Source organism: Callospermophilus lateralis, unplaced genomic scaffold, assembly GCF_048772815.1.
Source record: "Callospermophilus lateralis isolate mCalLat2 unplaced genomic scaffold, mCalLat2.hap1 Scaffold_45, whole genome shotgun sequence".
NCBI classification, from domain to species: Eukaryota; Metazoa; Chordata; class Mammalia; order Rodentia; family Sciuridae; genus Callospermophilus; species Callospermophilus lateralis.
In genome coordinates this window covers 12,779,909-12,806,294 of record NW_027514398.1, presented here as the reverse complement: position 1 = coordinate 12,806,294, position 26,386 = coordinate 12,779,909, and the positions used below count along the sequence as shown (strand labels likewise).

General features: G+C 48.1%; 1 pseudogene; it reads right to left on the bottom strand.

The window, feature by feature from the left end:
- Nucleotides 1–1,164: 1,164 nt before the first annotated feature.
- Nucleotides 1,165–26,386, bottom strand: part of LOC143388833 (protein-tyrosine kinase 2-beta-like) — a 42,978-nt pseudogene continuing 17,756 nt past the window's right edge.

The window sequence follows — 26,386 nt, the reverse complement described above, 5'->3', positions numbered from 1 at the left end:
AGCTCAGTCTTATTTCTTTTCTCCTTTCTCATCTCCCTGTTCTTCTCCCAGCTTTCTTTTTTCAATTCCCTCTTCCCATATAATGGTAGTTTTATTTCCATTTAAAACTAACTGTATAATGTTACTTGATTACTCTTACAAATGGTTTAATGCTCTCTCATGGGAGTGAGCCGTGTGTGGAAGGAGTGCATTAATTCTTGAGAGAGGGGACTGCTATGAAAAATGTATCCTCTTGGGATCTTGTTTTCTGTATTGCCATGTGATCTCTCCTTCCTATATGTGCTCCCACCGTGATGCCATCCATCAGACTGTGATGTAGCCAGAAGGCTTTCACCAGAGCTAAGCACAGGTCAGTGTTTTATTCTTGGATCTCTGAAACTATGAGCTAAACAAACCCCTCTTCTCTATAAAGTATCCAGCCTCAGGCATTTGTTATAGCCACACAAAAAGGAATAAGTACTCATTAAGCAATTGAAGCTTAGATCTGATACTCCAAAATGAACAAATTTTGAGGCCACAAATATCCTTGGTTAAGTGTCAATACCGGTAAACACAATGGTATGGCTGCCCCATACAATTTTATACTATTGACAAATAGTGATAAAAAGGAACTAAGTGCCTGAGGTTCTATATACAGAGATAAGAATATCTAGGTGTAAAAAAAAATACACAGACTGAGAAAGATTCAATGCAGAAAATATGAGTTACTGGAGTCCAGAAAACACTGTATAATTTTACAAATGCCACCACTTTCATGTTTTGTGTGTTCCAAGCTTAATCTTAGCAAATCTTTAACGAACAAATATTAGAAGACTCAACAGAATGAGTCTTTCAATTTCGTAGTAAGACCAAAGGAAAAAAAAATGAGAGACTTTACAACCTTGAATGTCTAGGCTGGTTTTTCTGAAATACACTCTAGGTATTCTTCCCAGGTCATGGACAGTTAACACTCCCTTTGTCTTTTAAAATGATGTTCATGAGCCACAACACCTGCCAGCCTCGTTACCCCCGCCGCCTACCCTTCCTTGCTCAAACACCACACCACTTGCCCCTGCCTCTTCCATCCCTACATTCCAGTTTTTTCCACTCCAAATTTTCTCCATCCTTCAGGGCCCCACTGAAAGCCAGCAGCAGGCAGGAGTCACTCTCCCCTCTGAATACCCTTTACGTGTCCCCCACAACTTTCTGGCTCACATTACCCATGAACCTGCACTTGACCTGCTCCTTCTGACTGACTGTAAGCTCCTTGAAAGCAAAACCACGTGTTCCTCCTTCAGCATCCTGGACAGCACCCGCAAGTGCACAGGCCCACTGTGGCCTGTGGAAATTCAGTACTGACTTGTGAAGACTCCGGAAAGGAGATGCTGCCATCCTGACTCTGAGGCATCCCACAGGCTCCCAGATGAGCCAGGCCATGGGGCCAGTCAGGAGGAAAATTATTGTTACCATCTCTGAGCATTGCTTTAATGTTTCCAGTTGCCTTGCAGGGAACCTCGTCAGCACTTCGCCTGGGAGAGAATTTTCTCAGTGTTTCTGATCTATATTTTTAATCTTTTCTGTTTGGTTAAAGAAGTGCTCATTATGTTCTTTCAGGCAGATTTTTTTCTTAGCAATTACTTCTAAACCTCTGACACAAAAGGTCTTTTTTTTCTGTGGCACAGTCTGTCTTTATGGAATGGAACAAAATCCTCCCAGTGGAGCAGGGCTTAGACAAAGGCCATGCAGCCCCTCACGTATACAAAACAGCTTCTTTCTAAAAGCACAATTTTTAAAGTAAAGCTCCCTAAAACTTAATTATGGATAAAGAGTCGAGGGCAGAAGGGTAGAGAAACTGCATACTGCCTAAATTATAGTACATGCTTAGAACCATAGTTTTATTATTGTTATGCATATGAAAAGACAGAAATTGTTTAAATTAATGTGAGAGAGAAAAACGAGGTAGGTTGGGGAGAATTTATTTCACAATAGATCTCGCAGCCTGGAATTTGAAGCTACCATGGGCATTCAAATTTTTACTAAATAAAGAATAACAGTACAGATATATGTCAACATACTTGCCCAAAATTTCCAAATCTCTTATGATAAACACATATTTCCTTGCCTCCAAATTTTTAGAGACATATATGTTGAGCCTGAAATATTAGACATATATACAAGTTAGAGCTCAAATAGTGAGTTTAGCCTGTTTTGTAACCCAGTTTGGTAAAATGTGTCAAGATTTCATGGCAACAAATGGCAAGAGGTCATTGCATTAAAGGAGATGATTGGTGGCAAGTGAGCATCTGCTTTCAAGCAAAGATGGTTTTGTTACATAAGATCTGACAATCAACAGATATTCCACAAAGCACTCAGTGTCTCACAGTCGCTGATGACATAGCGATCAATGGGGAGGTGGCTTAGCCTCTCTAGCAGTTCATGAGCCTGTAACCACAATACCCTCTAAGCTCCTTCCCACCCAGCAACACCTTTACAAAAGCAGCAGCAGTAGAAGCAGCTGCCAGGAAGCCTTTCTTTCCTCTGATGGAGGAGAGATTTAGCAATCAGGCAGGATGGCAGAGTGGGGCAGAACATCCAGGGTCTTTTATTCTCCAGCATCACCAGGCCTGGCTGCACTCCACCCACCAGCCTCCACACTAATGCACTGCATCTGCCTCTGGGGCTCAGAAAAGGAAGGGAATTTTACATCATTTGCCACAGCTCCAGTGTGGACAAGGGTAGTTCCAGCTGGTGTCCAACTGGTGTCCCCAGGAGCAGAGCCTAACTTCATCCCAACTTTGATATATTTGCAAAGGGAAGAGTCACAGAACACCTTGATGACTTGACTGGCACACAGAAGCATGGAGGGCACCCGCTGAGGCTGAGAATGTGGGGTTCCTAGTATCCCAGGCCACCTCCCTCCAATAGCTTCCTCAGTCCGGGCTGGGACTCAGCATGCAGTGCCCTCTTACCCGCATGCTGTGGCGCTTGAAGACATTGTGCTGGTGGAGAGGTGGGGTACGCAGCGAGTTAATGGGAGATGGGTACTCTATAGGGCTGGTGAGCATAGGGGAGCTGGACACAGACCCTCAGGGACCTATTAAGGAGAAGCAAAGAAGCACTAGGCACAGGACAAGGCAAGGGGGTGGACAATCAGCTGCTACAAACAGGAGCACAAAGAAGTGATACAAGAGCATCATGGGGGACACAGACTTGCTCTCTCAGAGTTGCTGAAGAATGTGGTGTGGCATTTCCTTGGCCCTGTTGGAGACACCTGGTGGAGCATCATGGCCTCTCATCTGCCTAACACTCCCCTAGTGGTATTCTGCACACACAGGGTCCATGCAGGCTGCTATTGAGACCATGACTCCTCCCTTGGGCCCTTTTCCAAACAGTTATGTTTCATAGTCATGTTACAAATTGACAGATATGATTAGTCCATTGATAAATAAATTCTCACACACATAGTTGTCCTTCCATATTCAAGGGGGATTCATTTCAGGACACCCTGAAGATATCCCAAATCTGCAGATGCTCCAGTTCCTTGAGCAAACTGGCATGGTATTTGCATGTAATGTACATATATCTCCCAGTATGCTTTAAATCATCTCTAGATTGCTTTTGCCATCTAATGTAATGTAACTACACAAATAGCTGGCATACAGTAATTTTAGGGGAATGGCAAGAAAAAAGTCTGTACATATCCAGTATAAATGAGATTTATTTTCCTATGTTAATATTTTTGATTCCTGGTTGGTTGAATCCATAGATACAGAACACATGAATATGGAAAGCCAACTGTGTGTGTGTGTGTGTGTGTGTGTGTGTGCATGTGTGTGTATGTGTGTATGTGTAATTTTCAATAATTATATATAATTTAATTTAAATTTAAATAACATCACTATTTTAATTATGTTTAGTTTTTAAGGACGTTGCTTCCACCTTCTGAATCAAAGCATTTTATTTTCACATAAAGGATTTATCTGGGGCTGAAGATGTGGCTCAAGTTGTGGTGCGCTTGCCTGGCATGCGTGTGGCCCGGGTTCGATCCTCAGCACCACCAAAAACTAGAAAATAAATATTAAAAAATTCTCTCTCTCTCTCTCTCTCTCTCTCTCTCTCTCTCTCTCTTTTAAAAAAGGATTTATCTGTTGGTTCTTGGTTGGGTTTACTCAGGCATAGGGCATTTCCTTGGGAGGAGATACACAAACCTGGGGAACAGCCCCCTGTAAGGAGCATCAGTAAATTGACATTGTTGCTATTGGTTGAGATATTCCAGTTCTGAATGGCAACACTGATTGGGGGATGAAAGAGAAGGACAGAGATGAAGCCGGGCTCCCTCTTACCCAGACACAAAAAAGGACTCAGGACAGAGGCATTCTGAGTCAGGGACCTACAGCCTTGGTGAGAGACATGGTTGGTGGTGACAGAGGTGGAGAAGGCTCAGATGGAACCCTTCTCCCTTCACTGGCTACCCAGGTCCTGGCCAGGACCTCTGCAGGGAGCCTCAGGGATCCACTCTATTCTCTGGAGACATCATCCTTCCCCAGTTCCTAGGGATTACTTCTCAGAGGCTCTGCTCAGGGTAGGAGGCCAGGGAAGTCTTGGACATGGGGAGGGAGCTACAAGCAGGTACACAAAGCAGCAGACACTGCAGACAGACAGACTAGGCTACAGGAAGGTCTGCTTAGCTGAGGACAGTCTGGCAGGACTGAGTTGCTATTCTTTTGATGTGAGTTCAAGTTCACATCAAAGAGCCAAACAAAGAAACAAAGAAGAGTCAACCCAGCTATCTTTATCATCTGAGCAGATGGCTGCTACTCCTTAATGGCACAGGAATGGAATTTCAAGAAACACCTGACAAGGGATGGGCCTGGCCATTCCAAGCCCCCTGGTTACACATTTACCTGGAACTGTAGTTTGAGAGCGAGCAGGTTGGTTTGTGGAGGGGGTCTAAACAGCAAGAGGTCATTGGACTGGCTGGGGTGGAAAACAGGATATAGAGCAGTGTCAGTTGCATTTCTCCCATTAATAAATGAGTTGGCCCACTAAGGGGAGCATCAGGTTGAATGTAGCTCAGCCGTATTCACAATGAAGGAGCAATAGTGGACAAGGTTATCATTAAAATAATTTTGCATCCACTTCTGAGCACCAGTTACATGCTGAGAGATGGCAAGTCACAGGGGCTGGCCTCTGCCACCTGGGCTACGGCTAATTGGGGGTTTAATGACCTCTGTGTGTGCAGCCTCCCTGTATGTGGGAGTGCCTGACAAAACAGCCATGGATAGCCACATTCAGAGCAGGAGGTCACTGAGGGCTCAGGGACTCACAGAAACTTCATGGAGATAAAAGCTGCATTGGGCCCTAGGGAAAGGGCAGCACATGCCTGGCAGGAGGAACAATGAGAAAAGACCTTGGTCCACATTATGCATTATTATAGACTGAATGTTTGTGTTCCCCTCAGTTCATATGTTGAAGTCCTGTACCCCAGTGTGATGGTTTAGGAGGCAGAGATTTTGGGAGGTGATTAGTGTTCAATGAGTTCATGAGGATAGGGCCCCATAAAGGGATTAGTGCCCTTATAAGAAGAGGAAGAGAGACCAGAGGTTTCTCTCTCTTTCCACCAGGTGAGGACACATTAGGAAGGTGGCTATCTGAAAGCTAGGAAGGGGCCCTCACCAGATACCAAAGTTGCTAGAGCCTGGCCTTGGACTTCCAGCCTCCAGAAGAGACATAAGTGAATGATTTAAGCCACTCATTCTGTAGGATTTTTTTAGGGCAGCTCTAGCTGACAAATACAGGCATGGTCTCTGGACCCCTCCCCCACCTGATGGTGGAACAGCTGGGCTCTGGCTCCTGAGCCAAAGGCTGTCATGGAGAGCATGGACAGAGAATGGACTTTGGGGACTTAGGATACTCTCCATCCATGTATCCTCAGGGAGAGCTAACTTAGCCCTAGGAAACTCTCAGAAGAAAAGTGCCCAGGTTCCCAAGGGAAAGTTCTGAGAAATGACTTTTCCACAAGGTGTCTGCTGTCTCAGATGACACCTGCCAGGGCATGAAGATGACAAGGGGTGATTGATAAGTAGCTGAGTTGCAGAACTGAGAGAGGATTGTAGGAAAGCATCCTGCTTCCATTGAACAGGCAGTGGGTCACACAGGTACTGGCTCTGTTGTGGCTCATGGAACTAATAGCAAGGCCAGGGGTGGCTTACCTTGGGTGGGGGTTCCTGGGAAGCAATGGGCTCCAATATTTTAGGTGAGCATTCCTTTCTTGCTCTATGGCAATGTCCTTCTCCATCTGATAAATGTCACTGCCAAGGCAGCAGGTCAGACAGGGTGAGAGGGCCAAAGCGAGTCACTCCTCTCTACGACATTGAAACTAGGAGAGGCCTGGACAAGGGCCTTGATCCCATTTTCATTTATGTTTTTTTCTGAAGAGTGACCTGGGGAACCCCTCTGAGACAGGCTGGGGTATGGATCCTGAGGGCACCCTGCACCAAGTTGGGAGGACCACAGGGATGGGTCCAAGGTGGGAGGAGGTCCCTGGAGAGCCAGACTTAACCCAACAGGTCAGCAGAAGCCTGCTATATCCCCAGCTCCCCACACTTCCTGCTTTTCTGTGCCTGCTATTGGTGCCAACCCTGTTTAGATTTCCAGTGTCCCAGTCAACTTCATGATGAAGGCCTGGGTTTGACTTGTCATTAAACAATTCACCATCTGGTTTCTGATGTGAGCAAATGGGCTGTGGATTCATCTCCCCCAACCCTCACCTGTTAGCCGTTCTAGTGCCCCTCACCTTTCTGCCCCAATTCAGTGCTTCTCAACCTGGGCATCACAGACCCCAGAGGCCTCTGGAATTACTGCAGAGGCCCCATCAATCCACACTTTCAAATGGGTATGAGTGTTATGTACTTTTGTTTTTATTTTATTTTTCTTTAAAGAGAGAGAGAGAGAGAGAAAATTTTATATATATATATTTAGTTTTTGGCAGACACAAAATCTTTGTTTGTATGTGGTGCTGAGGGTCGAACCCGGGCCGCACGCATGCCAGGTGAGCGCGCTACCTCTTGAGCCTCATCCCCAGCCCCAGAGTGTTATGTACTTTTGAATACTGCCTGGTACTGTGTTTTCAAACACAATGTATTTTGCCAATCAAAGGATTCTAAAATTACGATTACATGGAAGAATTCTCCAAATTTGACCTTTAAAACAGCCCTTCCTACCCTACAAGATTGGGAAACAATAATCAAAACCTTTATTTCCCCTAAAGAAGGGACTGTGAACTGAGGTAGGCAGCTGGGGTCCTTTGGGTCTTTGAGTATCCTTCTTTGCATCAGAGAAGCCTGCTTTAAACTGCATCATGGTGGGGGGGTGGCTGGCCCATTGCCTCCGAAGGAGACACCTCTCATCTTAGGCACCCCATCATGCTCCCCTGGTTCTCCAGATCCCATAATGGATTAAGACCACACCGTCCTCACTCAGAACTTCTGCCCTCTCAAAGTACAGCTTTCAATACATTTCTCCCAGAACTCCCTGGCTTCTTCAATCTTCCTTGTGAGGGACAATGCAGATGAATTAATCAGGACAGCCAATGAAGGAGGAAAATAATTTTTATTTTGAGACAAGTCTTGCTAAGTTGCTTAGAGTCTCACTAATTTCTGAGGCAGTCCTTGAACCTGCAATCCTCCTGCCTCAGTCTCCCAAGTCATGGGGATTACAGGCATGCAATACCACACCCAGCCAAAGAGGATTACAGGTGTGCAATACCACACCCATCCAGAGAAGCTTTTTAAGCTAGAGGTTTTGCAGACTATGTTGGGGACCCTGCCCCACAAATAAATGCACGGTCATCCCTGCTGCCCCCTGCCTGGGCATTCCCAGCCTCCTCCTTGGTGGCCTTCAACCAGCCAGTTTGTAGGGGTAATTTTCTTGCCCTCACTAAAATTTGCCAATATGTTTATATGATATCAATGAGTAGTATTAACAACATGTTAATGTTGTTAAAGGTCAACTAAGCAAGAGATCTCCTAAAACAGAGGTCAGCAAACCATGGTCAAAGGCCACATGTGGTCTCCCACTTATTTTTCTATGGCTTCAAATTAAAAATGGTTATCACATTTTTTTAATAATTGAAAAAAATAAAAATAAAATGATATTGTATGCCACATAAAAATTATGGTATTGATGTTCTTATTGAACCCAGCTACCCCCATTCATTCACTACTGCCTATGACTGTTTTTAAGCTGTGGAGACAGAGATGAGAAGACTGGACAGAAGCCCCAAAGATTCACTATCTGGTCCTTTACAGAAAAGGTCAGCTGACTTCCTTGCTAAAGTATTCCTAATGAAGGGGACCACCCTTGGGAGCACTGATGGCAGGCATTCCACCAAGCAAACTGGGGACTCCTGGACCTCTGAAATGGAAACACCCTTTACCTGTGACCTTCCAGTACCAGGGGAACAAGTGTCTTGGCACTGAGAAAGATAAGGCTTCAGACTCCTAACCCCACTCAGGAGACAGGTGTTTTCCAGCCAAACTCTGAAGACCATAGGTGTCTGGGCCATCTTTTTTTTTTTTGGTACCAGGGATTGAACCCAAGGGGTGCTTTACCAATGAGCAACATCCCAAGACCTTTTTTATATTTTATTTTGAAATGGAGTCTCACCTAAGTTGCTTAGAGCCTCGCTAAGTTACTGAGTCTGGCTTTGAATTTGTATTCCTCCTGCCTCAGTCTCCCAAGCTGCTGGGATACAGGTGTGTGACACCATGTCTGGCTGCACCAGACATATTTTTATTCCAATAGAGAAAATACCTTCTAGGCACAGCATGAGCAAGGCACAGGGCTGGGTTGGAGATGCCCTGATGAGCAAGGCCTCCCCAGGCTCACCTTGTCTCTGAACTAGTATCTGACAGTGAACCTGGCCTCAGCCTTTCAGCCCCTGACAGAGCTGCTTCTGTACCGAGTGCCCAATGCTCATCATGCCTCTGCCAAGGACCATCTCATTCTGTGTGGTCATGTGGCTCAGAGATGATCAGAAGGGAGGTCTGGGTACATGTCCTGCCTTCCTGTCACTGCCTTGGGCAAGTCACTGACTTTGAACCTGAACTCTTCCATTCAGCAGATGGGAATGGGGCCATCTGCTGCATAGGCCTGAGGAGCCCCTGAGAGCACTGACTTAGCTGTAAACCTCTCAGTGCCACTGGCAGCAGCTTGCCTCTGGGGCAACCCAGCCAATGCCCCCCACACCAGCTCCCCAGCCCATGCTCACCTGAGGCTGCACACGAGCTCCGTGAAGTGGGTCCAGACACTGGGGTCATAGTCCCAGCAGCGAGTCACGAGGGTGTAAAGAACAGGTGGACAGAGGTCAGGTTTGGGCAGCCGGTCCCCTTTCTCCAGCACCCCAATGACATCCTTGTTTTCCAGCCATAAGAAAGGCTGCTTCCCAAAGCTTAGGATCTCCCACATGCACATAGCTGAGGGCAGAGGGGAAACCGTCAGGCACCCTGCTGGGAAGTGGGCACCCCGGGGACACTATGGCCATTAGCACTTGGTCCCAGCAGGGAGCGTCTGTGTTATTTTGCAGCTCCCTCTATGGCCACTGGGGTCTTACCCACCATGGTGGTCCACTCAAGGGACCAATGACCTACATCTGTGGTACATGAACCAGGGCTTCCCCTTCCTGACTCTCTCAACATGGAGCTGGCTGGATTCTGTAGGTTCAGGAGGTGGCCCACGTTGGAACCACCAGATCCTTCTTGGGAAGGTTAGGAGCTACAATAATAGGGCAGGCACCACCTCTTGCAGCCTGTATGATCATGGGCAAGCCCCTTAATGGTCTGAGCCTCAGTTTCCTTATCTGGAAAATGGGGGTAACAATGATGAGGTCTATAGTCAGCTGTGGGAGAACTGGCAGGTAACTTGAAGTGCTGTGTTTGGTGAGGTTGCCCATTCACACCCAGCTAGGCACTCTCCACTCCCTGCTTCTCCTTTCATGAAAAACCTGAGTTTTGTGTTTGAAGCTCACCTCCAAGGCATCCCCATATTTGTCCTCAGAGCTGGTTGGTGGGGTCCATGCTTATCAGAGCCTTTTACAGGAGGATGAACCCAGATTTTCTAGGCCAGTCCTTGGCTCATGTCATCTCTGACTCTACCACCACCTCCCCACCTCTGGGACTTCTCAGTGGCTACAGTGAAATGGGGTATTTGGGTTCAGGGATGATCCTCCTCTTGAGGATGATCCTCAAGAAAATTTGAGCCCATTTCCACACTCTCCTGAATTGCCTCATACCAAACATCCAGATGTCACTGGCTGTCGTGAAGCGGCAGAAGTTAATGGATTTGGGGGACATCCATTTGATGGGGAGACGAGTCACAGAGGCTTGGGGTGGGCAAAGAGGTTTACAGGCATTATTAAGGGAAGAAAGATCTAGAACTTTCCAGAAAAACAACCTACTGTCCAGAAGCCCATGGTCTGGGATCCCCAGTTGTAGGCTCCTGAGATTTTTGTTTCAGAGACAAAGCAGGGGCTGGAAGTTCCCTCATCCTTGTAATACGTGTCATCCTCAATGTATGAAGAAAGGCCAGAGTTCCCCAGCTTCACACACTCTGGGGAGGCCACCAGGATGTTCCAGACGGTGATATACCTAGAGAAGGATGTGGATACCAGGGTGAGGCACTGCCTAGGACCCTGGGGCAGGTGGGAGAGCTGAAGGAAGGTTCCAAGCAGGTGAGTGAAGGAAGAGGTTGTATACAGTTAGCTTCCTGCGAGGTGAGCTCCAGCCTCCTAGAGGAGCTACTGGTACTGATGGCCTTGGTCCTAGCATGGCTCCCCACCCCAAACCAGTGGGCATGTTGGCCTTCTCACAGGCAGCTCTGCTCCAAAAAGTCTGCTTCTGTTGTTAAAATGCTGACATGAAAGCATGCAGGCTTAAGTTCCCCAAGGGGTCCGACCCATCATTCCACTCCCTTAGCTTACAGCCACTGACAGGGTTTACCTGACGTTCATGCTAGGACATGAGCTTCACAAAGACAAGGTTTGTCTGTTTTGGTGACAACTTTGTCCCAGAATCTAGGACAGTGCCTGGCATCCAGGAGGAGCTCCATAGTACTCACTGAATGAATGGATGCTTCCTGTGTGGCTTTGCATAGGGTCAGGCACAAGGCCACACAGGCCACGTCAGTGGTGGGGAAGCACCTGGTAAGTGCCCAGGTAGTCTCCTGGGGCTATGTTCCCATGGCAGTAGCCTCCTCTTAGGGAATGGGAACAAGGCCAGGTGGGGAAGAGACAGCTCCACAGCCCCAGGGGCTGGGGAATGAGGGTGGTGCTGGGCCTCAACCTCAGGATCTTCAGGTGCTCTATTAGCTCAGATCCTCTTCCTGGACCCCTGGCAGCTAAGTGGGCAGGCTGGAGGAGGTGAAGCTCTGAGAGGGTGGGAGGTTTCCTGGCTTTGAAGGGGAGGGGCAGAAGGTCTCAGCTACAGTCAGACACTAAGCTTTGGAGTTGCTCTGAAGCTACTTCTAGTGACAGTTCTCTGAGGCCCACACAACTGTTTTGGCTTTTTAGTGAGAAAACACTTTGTAGAGGTGCTCAAGTGCTCTAAGCTGCTTGGTGCAAGCCCAGGCAGGGACTCCAGCTCCTCCCTGTGGGACTCTGGCCCTGATCCTCAGTTTCCTCTGGGGTCAGGGATGGGCTTCGCTTTCCTGCTGTCTCCGTGTACCCACCTGTGCACACAGCTGATGCTCTCCAGGTAGGCCATGGCTTTGCATATCTGCAGCGCATACAGGACAAGGGCGGGCACCTTCAGGGAGTTCTTATTTCACTCTAGATAGTGGCCCAGCTGTTGTAAGGGAGGTGCTGTTAGGACCCCAGCATGGAACCAGGGCTTCTGGCAGCCACTGACCCTCCCCTTCCTCTGGGGCAAACCCCAAGTCAGCAAGATGTTCTGGCGACTTCCTCTATCAACAGGGCCTCTGCTTCTGCTGAGTATGGAAGGCAGGAAACTGGGAGAAGTGTCCTTTGCTCCCTTGGTGTCCCAGCTATCTTCAGGGTGCCTGGCCTGCTTCCTCCAGCTCACCTCCCCATAGGAGTACAGTTCCATGATGATCCAGGTGGGCTCCTCTTCGAAGATGCAATCAGCTTCCCGATGTGGGGGTGGTCGAGATTCTTCATGATCACTGAAGTGGGAGCAGGAGGTCACACAGGGGAATGGGGAAAGCCGGAGGAGAACCCTCCCCTCTCCTCTTCCTTAGAAGGCCAGGGAGTCTGGGCCCCGCCCAGGTGTGCCTACCTGCCTCGCTCATGAACTTTTTCTTATTGTCCAGGGTGCAGTCCTTCTTGCAGGTCTTGACAGCCACATTGATTTTATCCCCTTTATGCAACAAGAGGGTTTAGGGAAGCTTGGTCCAGCCTAGTGCTCAAAGGAAACCGTTCCCGCCCTTGCCTCAGCAGGTCCTTCCCACGGACTTTGCCAACTGCTGAGGGGCAAGGCGACCTGGCCTCTGCAGGACACACCACCCCTTCCTTTCTTTCATTTATCTCCCCTTTCCCCTTCTCTTCCTCTTCTTCCCCTTTCTTCTGGACCAGGCTGGGTTAGACCCAGAATGAGGTTTGGAGATCAAAGAGCTCAAGCTCAGCTGTTCAGACCAAGATGCTGAGATGAGGGGCCGCGTGATCTGCCCTGGTTAGCAGGTGACCCCAGGACTTCATGAAATGCAGGTTGGCTGGCCCTGTTCTCTCTAAACTTGGCTTCAAACTGTGCTTCCTTCCTTCCCTGCCCACACCCCGGCGCTGCCCTCCCCAGGCTTGCTGAGCATGGCCACAAAGGTGAAGCCTGTCCACCTAGAGGTGCCCCAGATGAACTTCCACTTGGCTGGGTCCACCCTCCTGCCCTCCGTGTATTCTCCTACCAAAGCCTCACCCCTACACAGGTGGACAAAGAGTCAGGAAGAGTCTGGGACTCACGTGATTTGTGTGGACCCCTTCATAGACCTCCCCAAAGAAGCCTTCTCCTAGAATACGGTTGAGAACCATCCTCGAAGGCAATGCCATACTGTGGACCTGCACAGATGGAGAACACAGCCTCTGGGCACACAGACTAGCTGGCATCCCCTGGTGCCCCAGAACCCCATAACACCTCAGCCAAAAGGCACAGGCTGGGCTGGGAAAGGGGATCTAGAATGTTCCACTGCCTCAGATCCATGGAGGAGCCATCACCCGTTTCCTGGGTCCCAGGTCCATGTTCTTAGAACCCCCATATCCCACAGACACACAAAAGCACACAATCCATCAGGGGAGGACCTCAGTTTTCAACCCACAGGATCCCAGGTTGGCTGCTTCCTGAGCACACTTGGGGCAGGAGGAAGGGAGGGCAGGAAGATCCACGGTGGTGTCCCAGGAATCCTCATCATGTCACTTCCCAGACCCCTAACTGGTCACCTTGGCGGGGTCCAGGACCTACCTCCCGAAGGTCTCAAGGTCTCGTCGGGAATCTCTGCATAGATGTCTGACTCTGGAATGACAGGAGGATGCCCAGCACATGGGTGAGATGTCTCATCAGGCAAGGAACCTGGGTGTGGCTCACACCTGGAGCCCAGCACAGTCAGAGGTCAGGGTGCTGCAGGAGGGGAAGCTAGGCAAGTCTGTGGCTCCTGTCCCAGGCTTTGGGGCAGCCACTGAGCCTGGGGTATCTTGGCTCAAGTCTCTGTTTTGTTATCTAGGGCAAATCCATCTCCTTCAAACATACCTACCACCCATTTAAAACCATTATGAACTGGGTGCTTGTGTCTCAAAGCACTGACTCAAAATTTGATGGTTTTAGGATATGCAGCTTGGAGGGGCAATTAGATGAGGTCAGGGAGTGGAGCCCCCATTACAAGATTAGTGTCCTTATAAGAGGAGGAATGGCCACCAGAGTTCCTTCTCTCTGCACCACAGGAGCACACAGTGATAAGGCAGTCACCTGAAACGGCTGGTTCCTTGACCCTGGACTTGCCAGCCTCTGGAAATGTGAGAAATCAATGTCTATCGGTAGTCATGTGGTCTGTGGATTTTGTTTGGAGCCACCTCTCATTACGACAAACTCAGTATGTGTACAGACTACTCAATATATGCTAGCTATTACAACTGGCGATATTTTAAAGCCAGCGCTGAGAAGGGATAGGAAAGGTTGTTTTCTTTAACTTGGAGGGAATGGTCAGAAGAGCAGGCAGAGGGACCAAACATGGGGAGGTGGGCACAGGCCATGGGCAGGGTGGGCACAGGCCGTGGGCAGGGTGGGCAGGCTTACCTATGCTACAGCTTTCTGAGAGGTGGGACCACCTCACCTCTAGGTTTCTGCAGGAGGTGAGAGGGCAGGAGGCAGATGAACCCAGAGCTTGCAAAGCTCCCCCAGAGCTTTGGTCCCCCTCATCCACCGCCTGATAGCAGAAGTAGCCCACCTGGCTGCAACAAGCTGGGGCATGGCCTGGGCCTGGGATGGGGCTCAGCAGCAATCCTCCCAGGATGTCACCAGGGGGCTGCATGGAGGGCAACACACTGTGGGAAAGGCCAGGGTCTAGAGTTCTCTCAAAAATGAGGGGGTGGGGGCACCCTGCTTGTTCATCCTCCTCCCAGCACACATTGGCTGAGCTCAGGGCCCTTCCAAATCCCCACTGTACTCACAGGGTGGGGATCTGGGGCAGGCTGTTCCGCATCTCACCATCTGGAGAAAGAGGACAGGAGGGAAGATTGGAGCCAGGGACACAGAGTCTGGGATGGATGGAGGGCCTGTCACTGCTCCACAAGGAGACCCCTCCCCACCTTCTGTCCCCTCTCAGCATCAGGGTGGAAGCTATGTAGGCCTTAGACCAGAATCAGAATCCTCCTTGTAGGCTTCCTCCTGCCAGCACCCTGTGATCCATCTCAGACCTATTTGCTGACCCTGGTCCCAAAATGAGGAAGGTCCACCCATGTCCTAGCAATGGCTCTGATCTCCCTGGTACTACAAATACAGCACTTCCAGAAGCTGGCCTCTATGAAGCTCTGACTAGCAGGACCAGGGGTGGCTGTCCAGGACCAGGACCTGTAGCTGGCGACCCAGGATGGCCCCACAGGAAGCACCTGCAGGGCTGCTTGAGTGCCTCCTCACACCCCTGAAGAACGCATTTGTTCAAGGGCCAATGGCTCCACACCCCCATGCCTCCACATCACCCTGCAGGCTTGGCTCAGTGTGCAGCTGTCCACTGTGCCTTTCAGAGAAACTTACCTTTCTTGGGATGGATGATGAGAGAGCCTTTATGTTTCCCCTGAAGCTGGCAATAACCATCTTAGAGGTCAGCCATGTTCTCAGCCTCTGCCAGAGATGAAGTTTTGATGGACAAAGACTGCAGAGAAAAAGCCAGCCAAAGGTGAGACCTCAAGACTTGGCTACACTGTACCCTCTAGTGCTGCTTGAGAGGCTGCAGGACCTTCATCTCCAACCCTGCTGCAGGACCCCCAACCCCAACCCACACTTCCTCCCATCTCTGCTGGCCTTCCCTGTTGCCACTAGTGGGTGTGCTTGTGCTCCCTCCTACTGACCACCTTGAGCTCTGGGAAGACTAGTGAGAAAGCAGGATGCCTTGTACCATGTGGGGTGTTCCCTATGTAAAGGAGAAACTGAAAAATGGAAAACAGAGTGGAGCAGGGACAGACTGGTGAGAGCAGAGATAGATGCTCTGCAGTTGGAGGTATCTGATTCTTCCACCATGAAATCCCCCCATCCCTGGGATCTTGACCTATAAGTCATTTTTACTTGGTCAATATTAGACCCTACTTCTTTCCTGACATTAAAATAAAAATACAAACCATCATCCCAGCACCTTGTTAGGGCATGGGTGCAGTTTTCTTAACAAGATCCTCAAAGCCACTGAAGCCCTGGCTTCCTGCTTGTCACAGTCATGTTGACCCAAGGGCATCCTAACCCAAAGTGATACCCCTGAAGAGACTCCAGGTGTCCAGAGAGGCTTACCTGGGGTGTGCCTTCAATACCCAGCTGCAGGACAGCCTGGCCCTCCTCCAGCGGGAGGCACCTGATGGACCTGATCTTCTTGAACTCAGCCAGGCAGGTGGGCTGTGGAGAAGAAGGGGGCCTTAAGAGCATTCCATTGCTGGGATCAGGCAATACAGATGAGTCAGGAGGGGGAGGGAGGAGCGACTGGGAGTCTCTCTGCAGATGAAGGGAGAAAGTCTGGAAGGATCATCAAGTCCAAGCCCCTCACCTTACAGAAGAGAAAATGGGGTGTGGAGAAAGGCAGGACTTGCCCAAGGTTATACGTCAAGGTGGCAGTAGAATCAGAACTGAACCCAGAACTGCCTCCCTTTGCCACTTACAGAGCTACTCTTCTCTCTGTATCAGGAGAATGTCAAGCATGTCCTTTTCTCTCTCTCTGCACCTATGTCTGCAATAAGGAGCCATCTGCCCAAGCTGCCATCCCCAAACACTGTCCACAGAGCTCACACCAAGGGTGTGGCTCTCTGCTCTCAGGAATGGGGGAAGATGAATGATTGGGCAGACAGAGAAGGAGTCAGAAATCTAAGACCTTGAGCCAGGGGCTGGCGTAGCCTCAGTGCTCTCTACCTTTGCATCTTGACTTGTCAGCTGGCGGATGCCTTTGGGGCCAATGACCAGGTCCACTGTAATGTTCCACCCTTGCTGTAATAGAGGAGAGAGAGGACTGTTATCTCTCTTCTGCCACCTGGTGTGTTGACACTCTAAGAAAGGCTAGACAGGGACCACTGTCTATACAGCTCACCCCTCTGGATAACTGCCCACCTGCCCACCTCCCACAGCTGGAGGCCAACATTCAGCTCCCTGCTTGGCACATGGATTAACATGAGTTCTGCCATAGGCAGGTAACAGCAAGGCCCTGCTGTCTGAACACTGTTCCTGGCCCCAAATGGCTCCCTGGCCCCTAGCCTGCCAGGCCCAGAACCCAGGCCCAGAGAGAATAAGGAGGGTGGTCATTACAACAAGTTCACAGTGATAGGTCTCCTGATCGATGTTGGCAAAGCCCGCCAGGGTATTGAAAAACTTCATGACACACTCCTCCTCCTGGTGTGAGGCATACTGCTGGAAGGTCTGCTAGATCATCTTCCAGAACTGCTTAGGCTGGGGAGAGGTTGGCAGTGATTAGCCAGGCCCTGCCCCTCCTGGCACCTGTCCTTCCACTAGGTCTCACTGGGAGGATGCCCATGCTGGAATATGCCCCCAGGGCTCCTGCCGTGAAAGCAACACTGACCTGTTCCTCAAAACACACTCAGTGGTCTCAGGCGGGGCCCACCCTAACCCTGAGCGAGAGGCAGGGAAGTCGGCCTCCCAGGGCTCAGGCTGCCTCTTGGGAGGCTGGAGCCAAGTGCAGCCCATCCTGATTCTCCACCACAGAAGTGGCCCAATGTCCTGGCTTAAGACAGCACAGATGCCCCAGCTTCTTTGAGGATCCCCAGCCCAATCCTTGTAGTTCTAGCCCAGGGGATCTGCAAAAAGAAGGTTTTCTGGGCCCCTCACCCTTTGATTTTCTCACCTTTAAATTCTCCTGCATCTGCTTTGGGAAAAACAGGTCGAGTCCCACTTCCTTTCTGAAAACAGGGAAATAGAAGCAGCATTTGACTCTCCTTCTCTCCAGCTCAGAACTTCTGGCTAGTCTGGAGGAGGTACCAGGGCTTGGGGACAAGGAGAAAGGCCCTGACTACCCCGCTCTGGTCCAGAGCTGAGTGGGAAAGGAGGCTCTGGAGGGAAGGAAAGGAGGCAGGTCAGGAGGCAGCCCTGCACTTACTCCAAGAGCTGGAAGTTGGACTTCTTGTCAAGGGCGTTGTGGGGCATGTCCTTGAAGAACTGCCTGGAGAGAAAGGAGTTACGAAGGGGAGACTCGGTAACTGGAGAAGAAGGCCATCAGGGCCGTAAAATAAAATAAAATAAAATAAAATAAAAGGGCACTCATGTCCAGGAGTTGGCCTGGAGGCCCTTCCCCTGCCAGAGGTGGGATTTGCGGAGAGGGAGCAAGGTGGCAGGGGGGTAAAATTGGATCTTCAGAAAACAGTGAGGACAAGGAAATCCCCCAGACTTTGTTCCCAGAAAGGCAACATCCTCGTGCTCTGGGAGACCCAGCTCCTGGGCTGTGGGCTCTGAGGCTGAGGAAGAAGATGGCGGCCAAGCCCAGGAGGCCAGGAACACCACCTGCACCTTCAGGTCCTGGGTTCCTGGGCACTTTCTTTTTTGCCTATTTGCTATCTCTGATGTGTGCATATGTTTGTGTGTTCACCTAAACAATTATTAAATAAACATGTTAAAATTTTTGAATTTGTAAAAGAAAATATAAATAATCCATAATCCTACCACCAGAGGTGGCATCTATTAATATATGACACATCTTCTTCAAGTCTCATTTCTCCTAAAAATATATGCATTCATGAAAACTTGTATGTATGGTCAGATGCCACATAATGACCTTTTGGTCAACAATGGACCACAGATATCATGGTGGTCTCATAAGATTAAACCCCCAAAGTCATAGCTGTCTTTGTTTGTGTAAATGGGCTCTGTTGTGTTAGTGTGACAATGAAGTTACCTAATGATGCATTTCTCAGAATGTATCTCCATTAGTAACTGATGCATGACTGACATATTTATTTGTAGCAATGGTGGTTTCAGCTGAGACCAAATAGCCAATGTCCCTGCATATGCCAGCCTCCCTTCCCTGTCAGGATTGCTGTGTCTAGTCATTTCACTGACTATTGCAGACACTGTCCAATCTTACATTAAAGTAACTGATGCTTGCAATCCCAGTGATTTGGGAGGCTGAGACAGGGGAGCCTCAAGTTAGAGGCCAGCCTCAGCAACTTAGTGAGATCCAAAATTAAAAATAAAAAGGGCTGAGGATGTAGCTCAGTGATAAAGCACCCTTAGGTTAAATCCCTAGTACCAAGAAGAAAAAAATAATAACTTAGTAATCCTTTAAGCCAGGTGTCCTATAGACATCTGGGACCAGTTTTGTGCTACTAATACTATAAGCAGAGAGAAGCAAGTAACTTATGACCCCAAAGCAATGAGCTCAGACTGCTCACCCTGTTTAGAAAATAGGAAGATTGGATCCTCACCTCAAACTATTATCTAGAATATTTATTTTTTAAATATAGATAAATATAGATATAGATTAAACACAGATAAATATAAGCAATAAAACCATTATAAAGCTAGAAAAAGAAATCTAGGAAAATATTTTCATATCACAGGGTCAAGAACATCTAAAGCATGAAACTATAGAAAAAAAAACCCCAATAGGAGCATAAAAATACAATATTATGTCCTGAACAATTTTTAATAAATGGTGTCTTTGAATATATTGTCAAGCAACATAAGTAGCTGTCATTCACAAGAAAATAAGCATGCTGGGAGACACAGGGATGGAGCTACCCAGTGAATGGAGGCCACTGAACTCCAGGCACAGTAAGACAGGGGGTCTTCCTACCTGGGGAAAACTGAGTCTGTTTAAGATGCCACAGGGGGACAAATCATTTGGTTCCTCAAACTTATTTCTAGCATATAGGCCATGAGTTTCACATTTTAACTTAGAGCAGGAGATTTAGATTAAATAATGTAGTTGGCATTTGTAAAGCATCTCCACTAGATCAATAAAACATCAGTTAGGCTGCACTTCAACTATATGATATTCTGCAAAAGGCAAAACAAGGTGACAATATAAAGCCCAGCAGTTGCGGGGAGTAAGTGGGAGGGAGGGATGAAGAGGGGGGACATGCAGCATTTTTGGGGCAGTGAAACTAGCCCGTATGATATCATAGTTGTGGATGCAAGCATTTGTCCAAATCCCGAGAATGTGCACCTCCAGGAGAGAAGCTTCATGTGCACTGTGGCATTTGGGTGATAATGACGCATCAATCGAAGCAATTGCTCCACACTCGCAGAGTGGCGATGATGGAGCGCTGTGCAGGTATGGGAGAGGAGGCACAAGAGAACTCTGTGCCATCTGCTCAGTTTTGCTGCAAATCTAAAACTTCTCTGAACAAAAGTCTATTATAGACAAAAAAGTAAATAAAATAAGGGTTGAGAGAAAAATGTCAGCCAAGTAAATACACAGTTACAGAACACTTTAGTCCCTGTCATGGTTGTAAGTACTTGAAATATAGTAACTCACTAATTCCTCCTAACAACCCTGTGAAGTTGTTCCATCATTCCAATTTTACAGATGAAGGAACTGAGGCACAGGGAGATCAGACGACTTGCCCAGAATAACAGAGTCAATGCCTCAGGATGCATGCCCAGAAAGCCCAGCTTCTGACCTGTGTTGTACATCATTATATCCAATTCTCCAGATAGGATCTGATCTGAGTCCACAGAGGATTCATGTCCCTAATCTCATGTCTGCTGCACCTACCATACTTCTTTTTTACACCAAGAAACAATGCATACTCTTTTCCTGGTGATGTCGTTAGCCATAGACAAAGTGTATAATCTGTGATGTTAACAGGACAAGAGACTGTTACCCATGATTTTCAAGCAAGAGTCACATCCCTGGAAGAGTTGACTTCATGGTATGATTTTCAGAACCATATCTGACTCTGTTCATGACAATAGTCAAAACTTCAATATAAAATAGCCCAACTTCACATAAAACCACATTCCATCTACCCTTTTCATTTAAAAATGATCAGACCTGAAAAATCTTCTATCAGTTTTACAAAGTAGGTTTTTCCCATGCCCTTTCCCCATCAGCACACCCCCTGACCTCAGGGGTCACTGGTAAGAATAGGAAACTCTATCTGATGCTCCTGAAACTCAGGAGAATGAGGCTGTTTCTTTTCAGGAAACAGACCTGGGAGCAATCCTGGCTGATCAGAGAGCAGCCTCTCTAGCCTACCTATTCCTGACCACACTCTCTTCCAGAGCCTCGTCCTCCAGCCTCTTAGCACAGGCCCTGGCACTGAAGCCACAACCAATAACAGTTTGGGGATGACTGGAGGATGTAAAAATGTGAAGTAGAATGCAAATGGATCCCCCTGTGGGTTGTTTTCACTAAGTGATGACTGACAGGTGATTCACTGGAGTTTCCAAGTGATACCACAGCCCTAAGTGTGAGATCCACCAACAAAAAGGAAAAGATAAATTCTTTAGGACTGTCTAACTCCAGAGGGGAAGACTATAGGATGCCATGCATGGTATAGGGACTGCAGGACTCCTGGAAGGCAGGACAAGGCACATGGTATCTGTTGTCCTAATGATGTCATTAGCCTGCCATTATCATGGCCTCTTACATGCCAGCCATCTTCGCTCTCCAAGTTCACCCCACCCCCATTCTCTAGTCTATGCCTTTCTTCCTCCATCCCTGGGCGGGCTAGAATGCATGTCCCACTGGGTGCCATTATCTGCCAACCAAGAGGTATTTTTTCCTTCCAGGAGCAGTTCAAATCCCCTCTCCCTGCTGCCTGCAGGCAAGGTTAATGGCTTCACTTGGAAGCGGTACATGTTCGTTCTGCCTTGTATTATGATTAATTGTGTACAAATCTGTCACCTCCTAAACACTGTGAGCTCGAGGACATCGCTGAATGCTGTGCTAATTTCACACAGAGTACCTCCTGGAGCTGCGGTGCTATAGTGGGCAGCAAAGATGGGTACCCCTACATTCCAACAGCCCCAGGGCATGGCCTTGTGCTCTGAAGCATTTACAGAAACACTTGAAAAGGACAGAGGGAGAAGCAGGCATCCCAGAGGCAAGGGCAGGGCAGGAGGTGGGGACTGATCAGAGGGAGCTGGTCCTTCTCTCCCATTTATTCCAAGGACCAGATGATGAGCACCTCAGAGGCCCACTCTGCTGGCTTCCTCTCCTCCCCTTCTCAGCTCTCACATGCCTACTCCCACTTCCACCCTAGATGCTTGAAAGTCCAGGCCAGCCTCTGGCCCAGCTCTCCAAGGTGAGACCTTGAGGTTACTTACCTGAGCTCCAGACAGCCCAGCTGCAGGGCCATGCCTTCGCTGACCTTGCTGGCATAGCACTGCATGTAGTCACTCCGGAGCTGGAAAGAGAAGGATCACAGTTCAGACTCACACCCTCATTGTCCCCTTTCCTGAGCAGAGGCCCCAGGAGGTGACACACCTCTGCCTCCGAGCTGTCTCATGCTCACCCAGCCACAGACAAGCACTGAGCAGGGATGGGGAGCAGGATGGGAGCTCCCTCTCAGCTCTGCCTCTGCCCCTGGGCCCCTGAGCCCCTTCACAGGTGAACTTTCATACACATTCTCTTCCTGTTTCAGAGTCTTCACCCCATCCCAATTTGGAGAGAACCGACCCCCCCATATTTGGGGAGGAGTCATTAATTTTTCCAAAGCTCTGTCTAGATTAGTGTCCAGGAAACCAGAGGGGAGATGCAGCTGAGACCAGCTGGAAAATAATGGAAGTAGCTCACTCTTCCTTGGCACATCTTCACACAGGTGCTGGGCACTTATTTAATGCTATGGCATGTCAAAGAGGCTTGGCAATTGTTCAAGAGAGCCAGTTATCACATCTTTAGAAGTTTTGTGAACTGGTGAATATCCCATTGGTAGCTTGAATCAGGTCTTAGAAGGAGCATTTACACCATGGGAATTGGCAGGTGCTCTAAACCAGGGGTCTCATCTTCCCAGAGACAGCTTACCTGCACAGTGCCAATGATGTCATTTGATCCTCACAATAGCCCCCATTGAGTAGGTATTAGTATTTTATAGACAAGGAGACAGTTTCATGCAGGTAAATGAAGTCTCTGAGAATACCAGGTTAGTAAATGGCAGAGCTGGCTAAAAACCAGTTATGAAAGACCCCAGGGCCTGTATTTTAACCTGCTTCTGCTTCATCAGCCCAATCACCTGGGAAGCCAAGGAGCTGGGAGGAGGAGCTGGGAGCTTATGGAACAGGTTGGTCTGCACCAAGGTTGGAACAACTGACAATGATCCTCAGGCATAGCAAAAAAGACAAACCTGGGCTTTGTCTTTCCATCATCCTATGGATACACTTGGCCTGGAGGGTGCAATGGGACTCTGGAGAAACTTTTTATCAGTTGGTAAAAATAAAGCAGCATGGTCCTGTTCTCTTTCAGGCTGTCCATGAAGTCTTCCAGCAAGTAGCGGATTTGAAGGTCATACCTGTGATAGGCGGTCAGACTCTGGGTGATGCAGGGAAGCTCGAATCTCCAGGAGAAAGTGGGTCCCTCCATCCTCCCTATCCTTTGCTCCCCTTCACCATAGCACTACAGTATCCCAACTGGGAACATTTCTGGATACAGATTTACTGTGAGTCCACGTCAGGCTTTGAAAATGCATGCATTAGATATTGTAGGAGGTCTAAGTCTAGGATGCCACTTGGATTTTCTAGAAGATTCTGAGGATGGGGAGTGCTTTGGGGAGGACCTCCAGGGCTTCCCCACCCCACATTCCTACCTCCACTCATCCTCCACGTGTAGACATTCATACTTGTCCTGCACCTCACCCACCTTCATCTGGGGGTGTAGCCAGTGGATCTCATCTGACTTCATGTGCTTTAGCCTCAGTCCATAGCACTCAGGCAGCTGGATGTTGGGCCAAATCTGCCCACTTAGCAGGATGGAGGTGATGATCTCCTGCAGAGAAGAGAGGGACACAACTCAGGGGTGTTCCTTACTGGGTTCCCCAGGGTGTGTGATTCTCTAGGGTGGGATTCTGCCTTAACGATGTACTTGTTTCTGATTCCCTAGCACTTAGTGCAAGATGTGGTACACAGTGAGCTGTATGTTGTGAATGAACAAATGCTGTTCATTTAGCCAAAATGAGACAGAGACAGAACTGAGGAGACAGCACAGGTGCTGTGCTTCTGCACTGCATTCCAGTTGAACCAGTTAATACTCACTGAGCACCTGCCAGGTAAAAAGCACCTTCGTAATGGTTCCCAAGTTCACTATCCTTACTGAGTACCGGACCAGGCACTGCTAGATACTTTACACACACGATTTCACTGAATCTATACAACATGGGGAAATAAGCAGGTGTCACTGTCCTTGTGTGACAAAGAGGAAACTGATGTAGGTCACACAAGCCATGGCATTATGCTGGGATTTTTGAACCCTGGCCTGCTGGACTCTAGATTTCTACTAGGCCAAGCTGATTCACTGGGATGATGGAGAGGGCAATACAGAAGGACAAGACTCACCTCAAGGGAGCAAGTGGCACAGTCCCTACACAAGAAGGATAGTCATTGGAAATGAAGATATGACAAGAAAGGTGGCCTCTAGTTAACTGGGCCACTTGCCCACAGCCTGATGTTCTAGCTTCCTGGCCAGAGCCAGGGCTGGATTGACAGGAGGGCCACTTGGGCAGCTGGCTGCCTGGATGTGAACCTCTGAGGCCTTCCCTTGTTCTGACATCACTTTTGCAACATTTTTCCTCAAGCCTCTTATGTGGTTCCACACGTAATGGGTGACTGAAGCCGACTCTTGACAGCAGAGAGATGGCTCAGATGCAAACTTAGAAGCCCGCAGGCACTGACCTATCCTGTTGGATGGCTTGGTGGTGTGACAGATGGATCGATGCCCAGGCAGTTGCTGTTCTGACCAGGAAGAGCAGAGGCAGTTTATTATTTAGATTTCATGATTTTTTTGTTGTTGCTATTTTTTACCATGCCTTCCAAGAAATTCTCTAATTTAGTAAATAAAATGCAGCTAATCTCTTAATTGGAACAAAAAGAAGGAGATATGACATCTTTTTTCTCAGAAGAAAATCTGTTTCTTTCTATCTCCACTAGGAGAATGTTAAACTAATATTAAAATAATATGATTATGAATAAATGCCCAGTTGTTCATCTGCCCAAGCACACATGTGTCTGGGTCCAGCTATCTCCTACCAGGATGCTAGAAGACCCTCAGCCTAAAACCTCCCTTTCCCCTCAGAGAAAGTTGACTACTGCAGAGAAGTTGACTACTGATCTGTGAGAGAGCTGGGGAAACTGAGGCATAGCATGAACATGTCATCAGTTGTAACAAATCAGCATGGGAATCAATTGACGCTCAGGATGTGGAAGAGGGCAATGACCTAGGGTACCCACTGGGAGAGGGACATGGGTAAGAGGATGTGAAGTAGACAGTTTCGTCACTCTCCACCCACTTATACCACTCATCTTTACCACTCTGTCCACAAGGTCCTCATGATATGGTACCCAACCCCTTTTCCCTCCTGAGCCCCATCTGGAGTTCCCAGTTGAGGTGTTTAAACTGAGAGCATTCCCTCTCCCCAGTTAAAACTCATTAGGGTAATGTCTAATTTCCTTAGGGCTGGGCCCCTGTGCTGTTTATTATTGAAAATCTTTAACATATGTACGGTAAACCGAGAAGCATAATAGCTTCCCTTGTACACACAACCCAGCCTCAGCAATGACCAACATTCTGCCCCTCCTGCTTCATCTGTGCCACCCCCTACTCTCCAACTGTGACTCAACTATTAATTTATTTTGTGGTTCTTCTTTTAATGTAAAACTTATATAAATTAAAATGCACAATTTTAACTGTATGATTTTGAAACATGAATGCACCTGTGAAACCCACACACCAATTAAGAAAGGCAGATCCCTGGAAAGTTTTCTCTTCTCCCTCCTCAGTCATCCCTCGTGGCTCACTCCAACCTCTCCCTCCCAGGAACCACCCCCTCCAGAACTTCACATAAGTGGGGTCATTTTATAGGTGCCATTCTTTTGTGTCTGGCACAGTTTTTTTCACCGAGAAAAATATCTGAAATTTCCCCACATTGTTGTATAATTCAGTAATGTGTTTCTTTTTATTAATGGTGACGTTCTACTTTATAAAGAAAACACAATATGTGTATTTATCCCCCTACTCTTAGAAATAGGGGCTATTTCTAATTTTGACCATTATGAATTAAGTTGCTGTGAAAACTAATTTACAATATTTTTGTGTGTAGATGCTCTTATGGCCTTTGAATAGACACCAAGGAGTAGAATTGTGTGGCCTTATGAGAAACTGCCATGCTTGTTCCACTTTTGTGTTTCCACCATGACACAGGGCTTCTGTTACCCTGCACCTTCTCCAACATTGGGTGCTGTCATCTTTCTAATATGTGTCATCTCAGTAGGGAAACTGAGGCACGGCATGCATGTATTAGCAGATCAGTGTGGGAACCACTTGAGGGGCAGGGCTAGTAGTATATTATTGTGCCTTGATCTGCACCTTCCGATGGCTAACGACATTGATCACATTTTTATGTGTGTATTGGCCATTCACACTCCTTCTTTATGAAGTGTCTGTTCAAGTCTTCTGCCCTTTTTTCTATGTTGTGTTTTTGTGATTGAGTTTTAGGAGATCTTTATACATTTTAGCTAAAAGTACTTTGTATGATCTGTTTTACTACTATCTTCTCCAGATC